The sequence below is a fragment of the Cetorhinus maximus genome, chromosome 38 (genome assembly GCF_964194155.1).
Source record: "Cetorhinus maximus chromosome 38, sCetMax3.hap1.1, whole genome shotgun sequence".
Classification (NCBI taxonomy): Eukaryota; Metazoa; Chordata; class Chondrichthyes; order Lamniformes; family Cetorhinidae; genus Cetorhinus; species Cetorhinus maximus.
The window spans coordinates 5035960-5053352 of record NC_135916.1 but is presented as its reverse complement, the minus strand read 5'-3'; the positions used below and the strand labels follow the sequence as shown (position 1 = coordinate 5053352).

At 45.5% G+C, this 17393-nt stretch overlaps 1 protein-coding gene and 1 long non-coding RNA gene across 3 annotated transcripts in view; both read right to left on the bottom strand.

Moving 5' to 3' along the window:
* The window catches only part of LOC144672517 (osteoclast-associated immunoglobulin-like receptor), a 298334-nt gene that overhangs the window by 26054 nt on the left and 254887 nt on the right, over nucleotides 1-17393 (bottom strand). The window lies entirely within an intron of this gene.
* On the bottom strand, nucleotides 1589-8068 carry LOC144672523 (uncharacterized). Its single transcript, XR_013574109.1, has 3 exons — nucleotides 7618-8068; nucleotides 4002-4289; nucleotides 1589-1708 (listed from the first exon to the last, which is right to left on the bottom strand). It is a non-coding gene; the product is annotated as an uncharacterized LOC144672523 (long non-coding RNA).

Sequence of the window (17393 nt, the reverse complement as noted above, 5' to 3'; positions counted from 1 at the left end):
TCCACCTCCCCCATTAACAATTTATTTATTTACTGGGGGAGGGTGAATGTGTGGAGATTATATTTGTGGCTTCAAAAAAACATTTTCTTGGAGGGGTGGTAAATGTGTGGATAATATATTTGGGGCTTTAATATATCATTTACTGGTGGAGGTTAATATGTGGAGAATATATTTGGGGCTTTAATACACCATAGAGACCCCTCGTCCCTGCTCCATCAGTCCCTATTCAGCCTTCAGTGTCCCTCTGGATATTTCACCTCTGGATTCACACAACACACACAGCGAAGTCTATTATATGATGGGAAGCAGGAGTTGTTACACTCAGTACACATGGTACCTTAATTCTGCATCGTTTTAATATCTAGTCAGGTAAGTGTCATCGCACAGGGGCTTCATTTCACTGGGTCAACATTCTCACCCAACACGAAAGCAATTGACAAAGCAGCAGCATGAGCTATGTCGTGTACAGCTCCTCACTTCCCATGTTCTTCAGTTGAAGTCGCTTGGGCTATTTTGCAGGTGAGAAGCTGAGTGTTTGGTTTATTCGATAATCAGTTGTGCAAATTTACACCCAGGGACCCTGACTGACACAGGTATTGTTTCACACTCCCAGTGTGTCGTTGATAGCCTTTCTGACTCCTCCTTATCCTCTCCTGATAAAACTTTCTGAATCCTGTGTGCGAAAATGACTTCCATAGATATCCATAATAAAATCCAACAACCTGAGGAAAGCCAAGGGTTTGCCACCAGCCCTGTCCCTAATGCACTCCCTCAGTACTGGCACCAGGGGGAGGGTCGGCCGGGGTGATTGATCGCCAGTCTGAAGTGGAGTTTGATCACACAAGCTTCTGACTTAGGGTAGCGTGCTCTATTCTTGATGAGGACAGAAATGACAATCCATGACAAAAGAGATAGTGCCTGGATCAATGTGGAGAATTGAAGGCAAACGGTGAAAGCATTGGAAGGTACGTCATGCCACATCGCATGTCGTTTTGGGATGTTGTTTCTCTATTGTTTGACAGCCTCAATAGCCGGAGCTTGGGCACTTGGGCCTAGTATGATGTCAGGAAGTGCATCACCCAATTCAGAGGTAGGCCGTGACGTCACCCAAGAATAGATACCCCCTCCCCCAGTGACAGAATCCTTCAGCTGCTGACTGCCCCCTTACACCCTCCTCCTGCTTTCTTCCCCTTCCCACCTCAACACTTGCAGTGCTAGTTGATGCCCAGCGGGTGAATTCAGGACCCGTTCTTTCAGGGAACGAGTCAGGAGTTGAGCAATGAAGTCAATGGTTTCCGCATGCGATCATCTCCCCACATCCTGAACATTTTATTTTGATGCAGGGGTCTGAATTTGTGAATATGCTAATCCTGGTGAGTAGAGGTATTAAAAATCTCTGTTCCCTGTCACTCACCTGTGGTAGTCACGGCCACAGCCTCGCTCTTTGGGGATTTTAGATGCCGACCTCTGACGGAAATTCCGTATTGACATTGGTATCGCCCTTCGCTACTTCTACCTCTAACCGGGAATATTACAGTATTGTCATTTGTGTCAAATAGCCAGTAAAACAGTCGTTCATCATCTTTGTAAAAATAGAAGGTTTGCTCACGAACATCTCCAGTCGCAGTGCAGGTCATGGTCACCGTCTCTCCTATTACATACACCCCTGTCGATTGATCAAGTGTTATCACTGGTTTTCTTAACGGCTCTGTGATTTAAAAAAATGGACAAGACAATTATAAATGAATCGCCCGAATGTAATGTTCTGTAATTGTTGGTACCACAGAGACAATTGAGCCGCACCGAAGGACCCTGTTAACTTCAGCTAATGAGATTCGACAGAGGGTCAGTCGGGGTGTTGGTTGAACTTAAAAAAAAATAATACATTTCAAAGCGCATTTCAAAAACTCGTTCATTTTCAAAATTGCAACGGTGTATCAGGCGGCTTGTGAGAGAGTTAATTCTGTGCGTGTTGCAGTGTTTATCTGTCTTTGTGCGTTCCTGTGTTTGTGTGCGTGCGTGTGGGCGTGTGCGCGTGTATGTTTGTGAGCGCGTGGGCGCGTGGGTATGCTTGCGTGTGCGCGTGTGCCTCCATGAAACGGATGGACTGCAGATGGTCAAAAAAATGCTGCTCATCACGACCTTCCAAAGGGCAATTATGGATGGGAATTACTTGAGGTGATAGCAGATTCAACAGGAACTTTCAAACAAATCTGTATAAACAATGCTAAAGGATAATTTAGCAGATTATTTTGGACAATTGCTTGGGAGTGAATATAACTTGCCTTCTAAAGCGCAACTAGGAAGCCGCAATTAATTTCTTGCCATTTATTGCCACACCTCGTAAACAAATGAAATGTTGATAGCTCCTTCAAAGAGATTGCACAGTTAAGATGGCCCGAGTGGTCTGCGTCTGTGCTGTTGCATTTTCTGATTCTGTGACTAATGGTGACACTGGCAGCAACAGATCAGTGCTTTGATCAGTATTAGACAAGAGATGAACACAAAGCCACCTTGAGTGTTAGAGAATGTGAAGCTAGGATTATTCCGATAAACTGCAGGAGTGTTTGAATAGGCACATTACTATATGCTGTTTCCCCTCAATCACCTGCTATCGTGACATTCACAGATTCACTGAGCTGGGATTTAACTCCCTTCCCTTGACGGAGAGTTTTTATTTACAATGGTACCCCCCTCCTTGGTTTGTATCGGGCGCAGTGAATGGTCCAATGTTGTCCTTTGTGGCGATTTGATAAGAGAACAAATGTTTAATATCTTTGCACAAAAACAGTAATGAGACAATGGCCGGATAGTGTGCACATTGCGACAGATGTGCTCTGATGGATTCATATTTGGACACAGGAGAAAGGGCAGCACTTCCGATTGATGTTCTGTGAAGTGAAGGCAAGTGGGATCACGTACAGGCACCTGAGAGGCGGGACTTCAGACGTTTATCACTGGCTCATCTGAAACACGGTACTTCTGAAATTAAACTCCCACTTTACTCTCACTCTGTCAGGGAACCTGGATCCTGGAGTTAACGTCCTACAGGGCATTTATCTACCTTCTACAGTTCAGCACTCACCGAGTACTGGCACTGGGGGCATGTCGGCCTGGATTAGGGAGCTTCAGTAATGTAGTATATATATCCACCACCGACAGTGCAGCGCTCCCTCTAAACCGACACCGGGGGCAGGGTCAGGCTGGATTATGGAGCTCAAATGCAGGAATGAATACATCCACCTCCGACAGCGGAACACTCCCTCAGTACTGGCACTGGGGTATTATAGTGTAGGATTATGGAGCTCAAGTCCAAGGTATTGCACATCTACCTCCGACAGTGCAGCACATGCTTTGTACTGGCACCTGGGAGAATGTCGACCTGGATGATCGCCCTCCAGTCTGAAATGGGGCCAGATCAGACAACTTTCTGACTTTAGAGTAGCGTGCTATATTCGTGTTGAGGACAGGAATGACGGTAGTCCATGACAAATGCAAGTATTGCCAGCATCAACGTAGAGAATTAAAGTAAAACGGTGAAAAGATCGGACGCTACATCATGCCCTACCGCATGCCGGTTTTGGGATGTGGTTTATGTATTTTGTGTCCGCCTCAATGGCCGGGGCTGGACACTCGGTCCCAGTATGATGTCACAAAGAGCATCGCCCAATCCCGAGCTAGACGGTGACGTCACACAACAATGGATACACTCACCGACAGTGGCTGAATCCTTCAGCTGCTGACTGTCCCCTTGCAACCTCCTCTCGCTTTCCTCCCCTTCCCATCTCAACACTAGCATTGGCCGTTGATGCCCAGCGGGTGAATTGAGGACCCATTCTTTCAGGGAACGCGTCAGGACTTGAGCAATGAAGTCAAAGGTTTTCCCATGATCTCCTCTCCCCGATCACTGAGCGTTTCATTTTGATGCAGGGACCTGAATTTGTGAATATGCTAATCCTGGTGAGTAGAGGTATTAACAATCTCTGTTCCCTGTCACTCACCTGTGGTAGTCAGGGCCACAGCCTCGCTCTTTGGGGACGTTAAATGCCGACCTCTGATGGAAATCACGTATTCGCATTGGTATCGCCCTTCGCTACTTCTACCAGTAACCGGGAATGTTCCAGTATTGGTGCCAATTTGCCAGGAGTACTGCCATGCATCATCTTTGTAAAAATTGAAGGTTTTATCCCGATCATCTCCAGTCACAGTGCAGGTCATGGTGACCGTCTCTCCATCTACATACAAACATGTTGATTCATCAAGCGATATCACTGGTTTTCTTAGCGGCTCTGTCTTAAAAAAAGACAATGGACATGGCAATTATAAATGTATTGTACGAATGTAATGTACAGTATTTTTGGTGCCACAAAGGAAATCGATCCATATTGAAGGAGACTGTTGACATCAGCGAATGAGATTCGATAAAGGGTGAGTCGGGATTTTGATTAAACTTAACAAATAACTCACACATTTCAAAGCGCATTTCAAAAACTCATTCTTTTTCAAAATTGTACTGGAATATCAGGCGGTTTGTGATATATCTAATTATGTGCTTGTTGCTGTGTGTGTCTGTGTTTGTACATGCCTGTGCGTGTGTGTGTGTGTTTGTGTGTGCGCGTGGGCGTGAGTTTCGTGTGCGTTTGTGCCTCCATGCACCAGGTGGACGGCAGATTGTCAACGATGCAGCTCATCACCGCCATCAAAAGGGCAATTACAGATGGGAATTACTTGAGGTGTGTTAGGGAGAATGCAGGATGAATTTATTGAAAGGCAATTACCTCAAATTTCCAGGCAGCCAGTTGCATCAAGCGCATTAACATTTAGAGGTTCCCAGAAGAACCTCGCACACCCTTAGGGCCTGCCATCACCAGAAAGGCCTTGGGAGCCAGACTGGAGACGGAGGATGAAAATAACATCGATTAAGTGTGTTCTTCAATGGATAAAGGAAGGACAGACGGTCCTAGACCAGATAATGTGTGAAGGCTCTGCCTGGGTGAAGGGGGATGTGTGTGCCTGGATCTATAGATCCCTGTTTAATGTAAACCTATATGCAGACAAGATTGGAATCTGAACAATGTTGTTGTACGTGATCAGTGATGTTTAAATAAGCTGCAGACTTGTAATTTTGGAGAGTGCTACCTCAAGCTGCTTTGAGGTGGTTCTCTCCTTGCAAATATTCGAATGAACGATCGTAACTAGTATCAGATCCTCCTGTGGTCCATTTGTCAATGTAACCAGAAAAAGGTTAAAGCAGATTCAACAGGAACTTTCAGTGGAACTGGAAAAATATTGTTCATGGATAATTTGGCAGAAAGTTTGGTTAAACGTTTGTGAGTGAATATAACTTGCTTCTAAATGGCAACGAGTAAGAGGCAATTTAATTCTATCCTTGCCATTTATTGCCACACCTCATAAAAAAATGAATAAATGATAGCTTTATCAAAGAGCTTGCACAGGCAAGATGGGCCGAGTGGCCCCCGTCCGTGCTGTTGCATTTTCTGGTTGTGATTAATGGGTAGTAATGGGTCAATGTTTTGGATCAGGAGTAGACAAGAGATAAACACAATGTCTCCCCTCAGAGTTAGAGAATGTTAAACAAGGGTTTATTCTCCAATTCCAAGGAGTGATGAATAGACATATTAACTCTCGCGTTCGCAGTCACTCACCTGCTACAATGACATTCGCAATTTACTGGGATGGTAAATTCCTTCCCTTAAAAGGAGCTCTTTATTTACAATGTTACCCCCCACCACCCCCCCCACCCACCCCCCCCCCCTCCCCTCCCCCACCCTCCTTGGTTTGTATCGGACACAGTGAATGTTCCAATGTTGTCATTTGTAACGATTTGATAAGAGGACAAAGGTTGATTATCTTTGCACATTAACAGTAATGAGACAATGACGGGATAATGTGCACCTTGTGAGTGATGTGTTCTGATGCATTGTTATTGGGTGACATGAGACGGGCAGAATTACGGATTGATGCTCTGTGAAGTGAAGCAAGTGAGGCCACATGCCGATACCTGAGAGGCGGGACTCCAGACTTTGTTTTCATTTTCTCATTTGAAACACAGCACCTCTGACATTACAAATCTCCCACTATACTCTCACTGTGTCAGGGGACTTCGGTGCTGAAGCTAAGGGCCATTCGTGCACTCATCTACCTCCGACAGTGCAGCACACCCTCGGTACTGGCACCGGGAGGGCGAAGGTGCGGGTGGTTAGTGTTGGCCTGGTTTATGGTGATCAAATCCTGGAGTATTTACATCTACCTCCGACAAAGCAGCGCTGCCTCAGTGATTGCACCGGGGAAGTGTCGGCCTGCAATATGGTGCTCAAGTCCCACTGTGTACATCTACCTCAGGCAGAGCAGCACTCCCTCAGCACTGTCGCTGTGTGTGAGTGAGACATCCTGGATTATTGAGCTCAATCTGGAATGGGAGTTGATTATTCAACCTTCTTACTTAGGGTAGCGTGCTACAGTCGCGGTAAGGACATCAGTGAATATAGTACACGACAAAGGCGCCAAGTTACAGCATCAATGTGGAGTATGAAAGCCAAACGGTGCATGGATTGGACGGTACATCTTGCCCTGCCGCAATTGGATTCTGCAATGTAGTTTCTCTATTGTGTGGCCGCATCTTTGGTCGGATTGAGCACTAGGACCCAGTATGATGTCAGTAAGGGCATCACCCAATCCCGAGTTAGACCGTGACGTCACCCAGCAATGGCCACCCCCTCCTCCCCCAATGACAGAATCCTTCAGTTGCTGACTGTCCCTTCACAACCTCCTCCTGCTTTCCTCCCCTTCTCATCTCAGCGCTTGCAGTGGTAGTCGATGACCAGCGGGTGAATTCAGGGCCCTTTCTCTCAGGGAGAAAGTCAGAACTTTAGCAATGAAGTTAGCGGTTTTCGCATAAACTCCTCTCGCCAAACATTGACCGTTTGATTTTGTTGCAGGGATCTGTATCGATCTGCCTTCAAAAAATATTCAAATGCGCGATATTCGCCTTTTGAGGTATAGAGTTCCAAGACTCACCACCCTTTGAGAGAGAAAACCATTCTGCTGATCTCTGCCTAAAATGCGGGGCCGCTTCTTTTAAACCTGGACAATACGCTCTAGGTTATTCCCTAAGAAGCATCATATTCTCTACATGCTCCCTGTCAAGTCACCTCAGGATCACAAAGGATAGGGCGGGTTGGGGGTTTCGCTGTGACTTCATCACCGTTTGGAGTAGGATATTCTTGGACATTTTGACCTCAGAATGGACATAGCCCTGTCATCAGCTGGACTGCGACGTTAGATCAAAGCGCATGATTGCAGCTCTCCCCAGCAACTGAAAAGTCGAGCTGCTGCCTGCCCTGTCACCCACCGCCCCCCAATCCTGCCTTCCTCCCATGCCCTACTCAGCCCCTGCCATCACAGACAATGCACAGCGTGGACATTCATTCACGAAGGCTGTCACGGGTTGAGAAATGAAATCGAAGCTCATTCGGTTCCACTGCTTCCTCTGTACATTGAACGTTACATTTTGTTGCAATGTTTATAACATGGTTATGTAAAAAATACAAACAATATTTTATTGTCATGTAACAGTTTATGTTCCCGGTCACTGACTTGTTATAGTCACCAACACATGCTCGCTCAGCGGGGAATCTATCCGCCGATCATTGACAGAAACGTTATATGCGCAGCTGTATTCTTCTCCATCTGTTCCAGCGGTAACATGAACTGTTCCAATGTTATTCTTTGTGATGACCTGTGAGAGGGACAGTTCCTGGTCACCTCTGTAAAAATGGAAGATTTTATCCTGATAATCCCCAGTCACAGAGCAGGTAATTGTGACTCTCTCTCCGACAACATAAACCCCAGTCCATTCATTAAGTCTTATCACTGGTTTTGATAGTTTAGCTGTTGTGGAATAAATGAAAGAACAATGAGAAGTGGATCAGAGGAATATCATGTACAGTAGAATGTCACTAACTCAATGTCCATTGCTCTGTGAGGAGGAGAAGTGTTTACATCCGGGACTCAGATTCCACAAACGGTGAGTTCGATTTTGGTTACAAAGTAACGGAGACATCAAAATGTATTTCAAAGCCCTTCTGGGCAACACAGCAGGTCCCAGACAGCTTTACAAACACTGAACTGAAAGCGAAATATTGCGACTGGTGAAATGCCGCATCACTTCGCAGAGCAAGATTCCAGAAACAGCACTGAGATAAGGAAAAGTTAATAACGTCATTGTAATAACAATTGACATCAGGACACTCTGCAGAACTGCCCAATGACCTTCTTCGACATACTGCCCATGGTGTATCTTGCATGCACCTGAAATGAGTGATGTTCAAAACATCTCATGAGATAGAAGCCCCCTCTGATAGTGCAGTGTTCTTTCCGGACTGGCAACGGTGTGCTGGCTGGATTATGGAGATCAGGAATCCTGGAGATTTAAGAGCATGTGCATGTACCTCCGGTGGTACAACACTCCCTCAGCACTGGCACCGTGGGGGGCTGTCGGCCTGGATTGTGTAGCTCAAGTCCTACAGCATATCTGCTGAACTCCGACAGTGCAGCACTCCCTCAGTACTGGCAAAGAGGTAGTGTCGGCTGGGATTATGGAGCTCAAATTCTTGAGTATATACATCTACATCCGACAGTGCAGCACTCCCTCAGTACTGGCACCGGGCGGAGTGTCGGCCTGGATTATGGAGCTCAAATCCCTGGCTTGGAAATTGAAACCAGTGCCTGCTGAGTCCGGTGAGATTGCTACCAAACCAGGTAAATGGAGTGTCAATGGGGATAGTCCAAAACAAGGGCAAGTTCGACACCGTCGATGTGGAGAATGAGAGCCAGTGGGTGGAGGCAATGATTGGCTGATTCAGCCTCGCAATCGCATGGGGGGAGGGGAGACTCTGTGATGTCATCAGTTGTCGGATGCCAAAACTGAAGTTCACTTTGACATCATAAACGGCCCAACTGTATCCATAGATACAGTGTGACGTCAAACAACAATGGTCCACTTCACCAGGGACAGGTTGTTTCAGCTGCTTCCTGTACACTCACAGCCTCCTCCTGCTGCCTCACCCCTCTGGTTCCCTCAGCCCCTACAATCATGGCTGATGCATTCAGGCCTTAATCTTTCCTGGCATGTGGCAGCAGTTACGCAATGAATTCCAGGGTCATTCCGTTATACCCCTCACACCTGATACCTAAAGTTCTATTTGCTTACAGTAAATAACTAAATCTCTGCTGCCCACCCTGTCTTCATTCGCATCAATTTCCATTGATCCATGACTCATGTTCTCACAGAACTACATTTCCCCACGTCGCCAGCCAATGAAGAAATACTTTGATTTCACAATCATCTCATTCTCAATGTCAACCCACCACACAAACCTCCCAACCGACCGCAACACCCACCCCCCCTCTTCCACCACCCCCGCCCCGCTTCCCCATGGCCCGCGATGCCTCTCCATCTGTGTAAACTCCCCCAATCCCTACTGTCCCCCGACAGCTCTGCGCATCTCGTGAGGTTTCAATCGCCCCACAATTGGCGTCATCAGCTGCCTGGGGGCCCGAATCTCTGGAATTCCCTCGCTGCACTTTGCCACCTTTCTCTGCCTATCTTCAGGATGCACCGTCATACCTGTCTGTTCCGCATAGATTTTGGCCATTGACACTAAAATCTCTGTCCATTACACAACGTAAAACTTGGCTTCATTATGGTTCCCGTGAAGCACTTTGCGGCGTGTTACAGCATCAAAAGCGCTATATAAATGCAATTGTTGTTGCTAAGAGACTGTCAGAGGCGACTCTATTTGGGTGGGCAACTACAGATTATACAGAATTAACGGTGGCTAATGGTGTTGGACAGAGAGGAAGGTGACAGAGGTGAATTAGAGCGTATTCTACTCTCATATTTAATGCTACAGTGCGACTAAATCAGCTCTGATGGGGCAGGGACAGGATTCCACCAACATGTGGGATGCGACTGTCCTGAACAAGGTATTAGTCAAAGCTAGTCGGAAAACACAATGACATAGAGAACTACATGAGTAACACGTTTCTTTTAACTAAGTTTACCGTTGTTCGAGATGGAAATCAACAGTTGCTCTTGTTGATCCATTGAAGAGTAAGAGATGCTGTTACAGGCTAGTTCAGCGGACAGGGAAGATATTTGTGAGATTAGGCCTCTTCAGCATTAGAGAATGGTATCCGGGCAACATGGTGTGGATTATGACAACAGGCTGCATGTACAATGCTGAGTGTGGAATATAAATTGATGGAATTGAGGTGTTTCAGGTAAACTAACTGTTTCCTGGACGAGATAGAAATATTCTATGCCACTCGTTTCAGAATCCAGACCGAGGAGAGGTAAATTTGAAATTAAAACTAACCCTTCCAATGACGATGCTGACAAGAAAGTGCTGAGGCGAGATAAAGCTTGAATCTGCTACTGCAGAATAACTGGAGACCAGATAAATTGATAGTCTGTTTGTTAGCTTAGGTTGTTAGCGGTTATGTGACACGTAACATCTTAGAGGCCCTGAGGGAAAAGGAGAGGGTGGATCCTGTGGGATGGTTCCCCGCGCAGACTGTCAAAGTCATTTGGCAGAATGCCTCATCGCCAGAACTTTCCAACAAGCACCAAGACGTAGCTTGACTGGTGGTGAGAAAGGCCCTCCCCGTCAGATCCTTCCTACACGCCAGGAGTCTCACCCCCTCGGCACGTTGCCCTCGAGGTGGCTGTGGTGGGGAAGAGACCGTTGTTCACCTCTTTGTAGATTGTGCCTTTGCAAAGAAGGTCTGGAGAGAGATGCAATGGTTTCTGTCGAAGTTTATCCCGAGCAGTTCTATGACACAGGACTCTGTGCTCTACGGGTTGTTTCCAGGGACAAACACCGAGACAAACATCAACTGCAGCTGGAGGATCATCAACTCGGTGAAAGACGCTCTTTGGTCTGCCCGAAACTTGATGGTCTTGCAGTGTAAAGAGTTGTCCCCGACCGAGTGTTGCAGCCTGGCACAATCCAAAGTCCAGGACTACGTGCCGAGGGACGCACTAAAGCTTGGGGTAGCCGCCGCAAAGGCGCAATGGGGAAAGGTCGCTGTCTATGACCTTTCTGCCATAGTGCACCGAGGGACTGGGAACTGTTTAAATCCCCTCGGGCTGTACAGCTCAAAATGAATGGCTGCAAATGATTGTAACATTCATTTATTGTATTGATGAATTTCCTGATACATGTTGTAAAAGTTGAACCTGATTGTACATTTCTGATGGTGATTTTGAAATGGTTTGGAATGTTCTTGAAGATATTTTATGAATAAAGTATATTTTTGCAAAAAAAAAGGTTGTTAGCGGTTATGTAAACAAGGTGTATAAAAAGGGGGGAAAGATAGATCAGTTACGCTGGCACTGAAAGGCTGAGCAGACATAAAGGAGGGCGTGGCCTCCTTCATCCTTATAACGAACGAAAGGACTTGGAATGGGGACTGAAAACAAATGTCGAAGTCACTTTAACACTCAATAGAACATTGGTCTGTGACATCTTGAATGCTGGTTTTCTGCCTCGACATTTCCGGCAGAGAAAAAAAATCGGTTAAAGTGTAAAAAAAAGACATTTATCATAGCGTCATCACACTGACAACTGCAATTTGGCATGTTGCATTTCAGCTATCAATGTTACAAGACGATGGATTGCAGCAATCAAACTCAATTCGATTAATGCGGACTGATTGATTTAACAGTATGAGAATGGATTATTCACTGACAGGATTTAAAAGAGAAATGTCAATACTTACATTGAGACACGCTCCGCTGAACCGCAAAAGCCACTGAAAAGAGAGAAGATGAATTGATTAAATGAAGACCAGCACCGTCACTTGTTCCCAAGAATCAGGGAATGATACAATACAGTACAGAGAAGGCCCTTCCTCCCATTGTACATTGGTCAGCCCGTTTGTGGAGTTTTTCAATTAATCCCAGTCCCAACTTTTCCCAATATCCCTGTATTCTCTTTTCCACGCAGCAAGTTATCAAATTCTATTCCAAATGTTCATAACTCCATTTCAGGAGGCGCATTCCACATCACAACAACTCGCTGTTTGTAAATGAATTTGACCCCATCGTGTCCCCTTTGGTTCTTTTGATTATCATGTTCAATTGTGTGTCCTCTGGTTACAGACTCTTCCACCACTGGAATCACTTTCTCCTTATCCAATCCATCAAAATCCATCCTGATTTTTAACACCACCATCAAATCTCCTCCTACACCTCTCTGCTCTCAGTAGGACAAGCTCAGCGTTACAACTCTCACCCAACAACTGCAGTGTAGGACTGGGAGGCACAGGCAAGATGATAGAGCCAGAGCCTTAAGGGGTGAACTTCGGAAACTAGGGCGGTGCAAGACTGGAAAAATATGCTGCCAAATGGGATGTCAATGGTTTGTTTATTTCCGAATTAACAGTATTATTTGATATCAATCACAGACTGGCATGTATCATTCTTCTTACATTCGCTCATAGAGGATCACTGGAACGATTATTTCCTGGAATGGGTGGGTTGTTTTATGAGGAAAGGTTGGACAGTCTTGGCTTGTATCAGCTGGAGGTTAGAAGAGTAAGACGCGACTTCATTGAAACACATAAGATCCTGAGGAACCTTGACAGGGTGGGTGTGGAGATGATTTTTCATCTTTTGGGATAATCTTGAACCAGGGGTTACTTCTTAAAACTCAGGGGTCGCCCATTTAAAATTAAGATGAAGATTTTTTTTCCCCCTCTGAGTCGTGAGTCTTTCTAAGTCTCTTCCTGAAAAGACGGTGGAAGTGGAATGTTTGGTATTTCCAAGGCAGAGGCGGATAGATTCTTTGTAAGCAAGAGGGTGATAGATTATCGTTGTAAGAGGAATGCAGCTGCGGCAACTATCAGATCAACCATGATTTTATTAAATGGCAGCGCAGGATGGAGGGGCCGAATGGCCTACTCCTGCTCCTTTTTCTTATGTTCGCAAATAAATGTTGAAGCATCTGTGGAAAATAAAACAATCTTGCAGGAAATGTGGTTCTTAACATAAAAGCAAACAATACAAGAAAGAGGAAGCGATTCTCAAAAATACATAAATCATCGGTTAGGACTCATCTGGAATATTCTGATCAAACCTGATATCAACTTAAGAGAGGATGTAAAATATTTGGAAAGGATGGAAAGGATATTGGACACATTGGTACCAGGGATGAGGAGGACTTCAGCTATGTGGAGGGATAGGAAAAGCGGGGATCCTTCTCCGAATTGCGAGAAATTCATTAATGAGAAACACAGACTCAGACACAGGCAGACACACATACTGTTAAAGAACGGAGGAGGCGATGAGGACACCTGCTGGAGTTTCCCAAATCGTTAAAGTGTTTGATGGTCAATGGAATAAGGAGAAATTGCATCCAAAGCCAGGGTGTGTGTTCGGGGGTGGTGGGGGTGGTGGGAGGTGGGGCGGGGGGGGGGGGGGGGGGGTGGGGGGCGGGGGAGAGGAGAGGGGAGGGGGTCGGTAAACAGATGACGCAGCTGCCTAACAAATTTGATTGAATTATTTGGGGAAGTGACCAGGTGTGTAGATGAGGGTACTGTAGTTGATGTAGTTTATATGGATTTCAGCAAAGCCTTTGACAAGGTCCCACATGGGAGATTTATCAAGAAGGCAAATGCACATGGAATACAAGGTAACGTGATAAGGTGGATTTAAAATTGGCATAGTTATAGGAGACAGAGGGTGATGACAGAAGGATGCTTTAGTGACTGGAAGCCAGTGTCCAGTGGCGTACCATAGGGATCTCTGCTGGGTCCCATATTATTCGCCATTTATATGAACGACATGGATGACTATGTGGGGGGTAGGATTAGTAAATTTGCTGATGACACAATGATTGGTCGGTTGGTTAACATTGAGGTTGAGTTCATTGGGCTGCAGGAAGATATACATGGGATGGGTTAATGGACAGAGAAGTGGCAGATGGAATTTAACCATGAAAAGTGTGAAGTGATACACTTTGGAAGACGTAATTTGATAAGGAAGTATTCAATGAACGGCATGACACTAGGAAGTTCTGAGGAACAAAGGGACCTTGGCGTGTGTGTCTATATAACTCTGAAGGCGGAGGGGCATGTCAGTGGGGTAGTAAAAAAGGCATATGGGACATTTGCCTTTATCAATCGAGGCATAGGTTACAAAAGTAGGGTGGCCATGTTGGAATTGTATAGAACCTTGGTGAGGCCACAGCTGGAGTACTGTGTGCAGTTCTGGTCGCCACATTATAGGAAGGATGTGATTGCACTGGAGGCGGTGCAGGATAGATTCACCAGGATGTTGCCTGGGATGAAACGTTTAAGTTATGAAGAGAGGTTGGATTGACTTGGGTTGTTTTCGTTGGAGCAGAGAATACTGAGGGGCGAACTGATCGAGGTGTGCAAGATTATTAGGAGCATGGACAGGGTGGATAGGGAGCAGCTGTTCCGCTTAGTTGAAGGGTCAGTCACGAGAGGACATAAGTTCAAGATGAGGGGGCAGGAGGTTTCGGGGGGATGTGAGGAAACGCTTTTTTACCCAGAGGGTGGTGACCGTCTGGAATGCGTTGCCTGGGAGAGTGGTGGAAGCGGGTTGCCTCACATCCTTTAAAAGCACCTGTTTGAGCACTTGGCACGTCATTCAAGGCTATCGTCCAAGTGTTGGTAAATGGGATTACGTACGTAGGTCAGGTGTTTCTGACGTGTCGGTGCAGACTCGAAGGGCTTCTGCACTTTGTGATTCTGTGATTCTGTGATTTCGGGCGACTTGAAAAGAAAGCAGAGCGGGAGAAGTGGAAATGTGGCACTGTCTGGATATGTTGTCAAGCGGGGTTGGGAACTGGAGGGGATGTGTTGTGAGGTCCAGACTCCCCTGGCATTGAGATCCCACTCAGTTTGGTTTTGGGAGAAGGGCGCAGGATGAGATTGATTTATGTCCCCAGATTCAGCCCCCTTTCTATGCCTAGATTTTAACATTTGCCATTTACCTCCTGGCTTCAGGAGGCCGGTGTCACGCGAGGCCGGTGAGCTCAGAGAGAAGAGGCAGTGCGTGAGGACCTGGAGAATATTTCCCTTTTCTCCATGTTTAAAGAATCTTGGTATAAATTTCACTGTCTGTGTATCGATATGTCAGTGTGCGCATGAGTCTCTCTCTGTGTTTGTCTCTGTCTGACGGTGTATCTGACTCTGTGAGCCTATCTTTGTCTATGTGCCTGACTATGTGTATGTGTCCGTCTCTGTCTGCATGCCTGTTTCCGTCTGAGTCTCTGTCTCTGTCGGCGGGCACCATTATGGAATGAATCCATGCATTATCAGTTGCCTTTGAATTTGAAAAATATACTCGGGTGGGAGAGGGGGGTGTTGGTGGGGGGGGGGGGGGGGGGGTGGTGGGGGGGTGTAAATTTTAAATTTGAGCAGAAAGAGCAGCTGCTGCAATGTATTTATTTAAGGACGTTAGTCTCCACCCCTATACAGGTCTCTATCTCAATGACGTGACGAATTCCAGCCGAGTAAATGAGTAAGTGCCGTCTAAATAATAAGAACCGAGTAGTGTTTCAATTCACAATAACAAGAGTAGTTTACTGAGTGTCACAAGCATGACACTTCGCATATCAACTACATGGAGAGAGTATGAAAATTAACTATCAATAGGTGAAACATTTGGAAATGTAACTGCCTGAATTTTGCAGAGACAGTAAGTGTTTGTAACACAAACCCGTGGTTTTACAGCAGAAACAAATCATCTCAGGCTCAAAGCAATTTAATCCTTGGGAGTGGGAACAATGATCCAGAGACTGAATTGTGTTGACACAGATTGATTGAAAACACTATTTAAAAATTTGTGTTAAATACTTTGATCGGATTGAATAACTCATCCTGCAATAAATCACCAGCAGTGGTGCGGACGGACTGAATCACCCTACACTTAATTATTCAAACAATTCAATGCAAGATACTTCAAATATAAATCAGTTATTTAACATTCCGCAAAGCAGTTCAGAAATTGTTAATAAGCACAAACATTACATTGTGCCAACATGTTGAGGATTCGAGCGCCATATCATCGTCTATTTACAGGCAGAAACAAAAGCTTCGACATGTATGTGAAAAGGAAGATAACAGCCAAAGTGAGTTTTGATCCCTGAGTGGGAGAGAGGGGCAAATTAATGATGGGCATCAAGTAACTGGAAGGGACTTTCTGCAAGCGTCTGTTAAAATTTAATCGCAGAAGTTGGCACAAAGACATTTAAAGAATGGTAGATAACCAACACGGAGGAAGCTGAAGAAACACAATCATTGGAGAAAAACATTGCGAAAACTACTGTAGTTAATGACCAACAAGGCTTATGCAATTGATGACCTGCATTCAGGAATATTTATACAAAGCGCAGCTGCGAAATATTTTTTTCATTAATTCGGAGGATCTGGGCGTCGCTGGCTAGGCCAACATTTATTGAACATCCCGCAAGGTGCTTGAGAAGTTGGCGGTGAGCTGCCTTCTTGAACCACTGCAGCCCGTGTGCTGGCGGTACACCCACCGTGCTGTCAGGGAGGGAGTTCCAGGGTTTTGACCCAATGACAGTGAAGCATACACTGCTTGGAATCTTCAAAACAATGCCTAGACCCTGATAGGTACCGGCTGCTTGGACAATTGGAATTCTAACATGTATTTTCTAGAAAGGAGGAAGACAGTGAGCAGGGAACTGCAGGCGAGTTGCCTAAAATCTGACACTGAGAAGATAGATCACATAGAGAGAGACTTCAAGAGGCAGAATAAGGTAATGAATCTGTGAAATAAAATCAAAAACAAATACTGGATATCTACCTGTTTATTAAAAAATCAAAAGGAAAAAACGAAAGAGGTGATTATCAAAAACATAATTGAACCACTGGTTAGACGGCAGCCAAGTTATTGTGACCGGGTCTGAGCAAAGCACTTTAGAAAGGATTTGCAGGCCTTTGAAATGTTTCAAAGCAAATTGTCCAAAATTGTACCAGGGATGAGGGTCTCCAGTTTTACATTCCCAATCCGGGTTTTGGGAGTTGGGCCGTTCACAGGGAGTGTGTGAAAGATGTTTAAACATGGAAACCTCTGTCTTGCTCTCCATGATCCATAATAGGCGTTTTCCTCCATACCTCATCGTTCACGTGGATGCCCCACGGTATGAAGAGCGGCAAAGGTGAGGAAAAATGAAACAGTGAGCGAGGGTCTGGTCAAAACATGTGCCTCTATATTTAAGGGACTTGTGTAAATGTCTCCGTGTGTGTCTCTATGTTTTCTTATCATGTTCTATGCGTCTGAAGCAGTCTGTGTGCCTGCCTGATTCTGTATC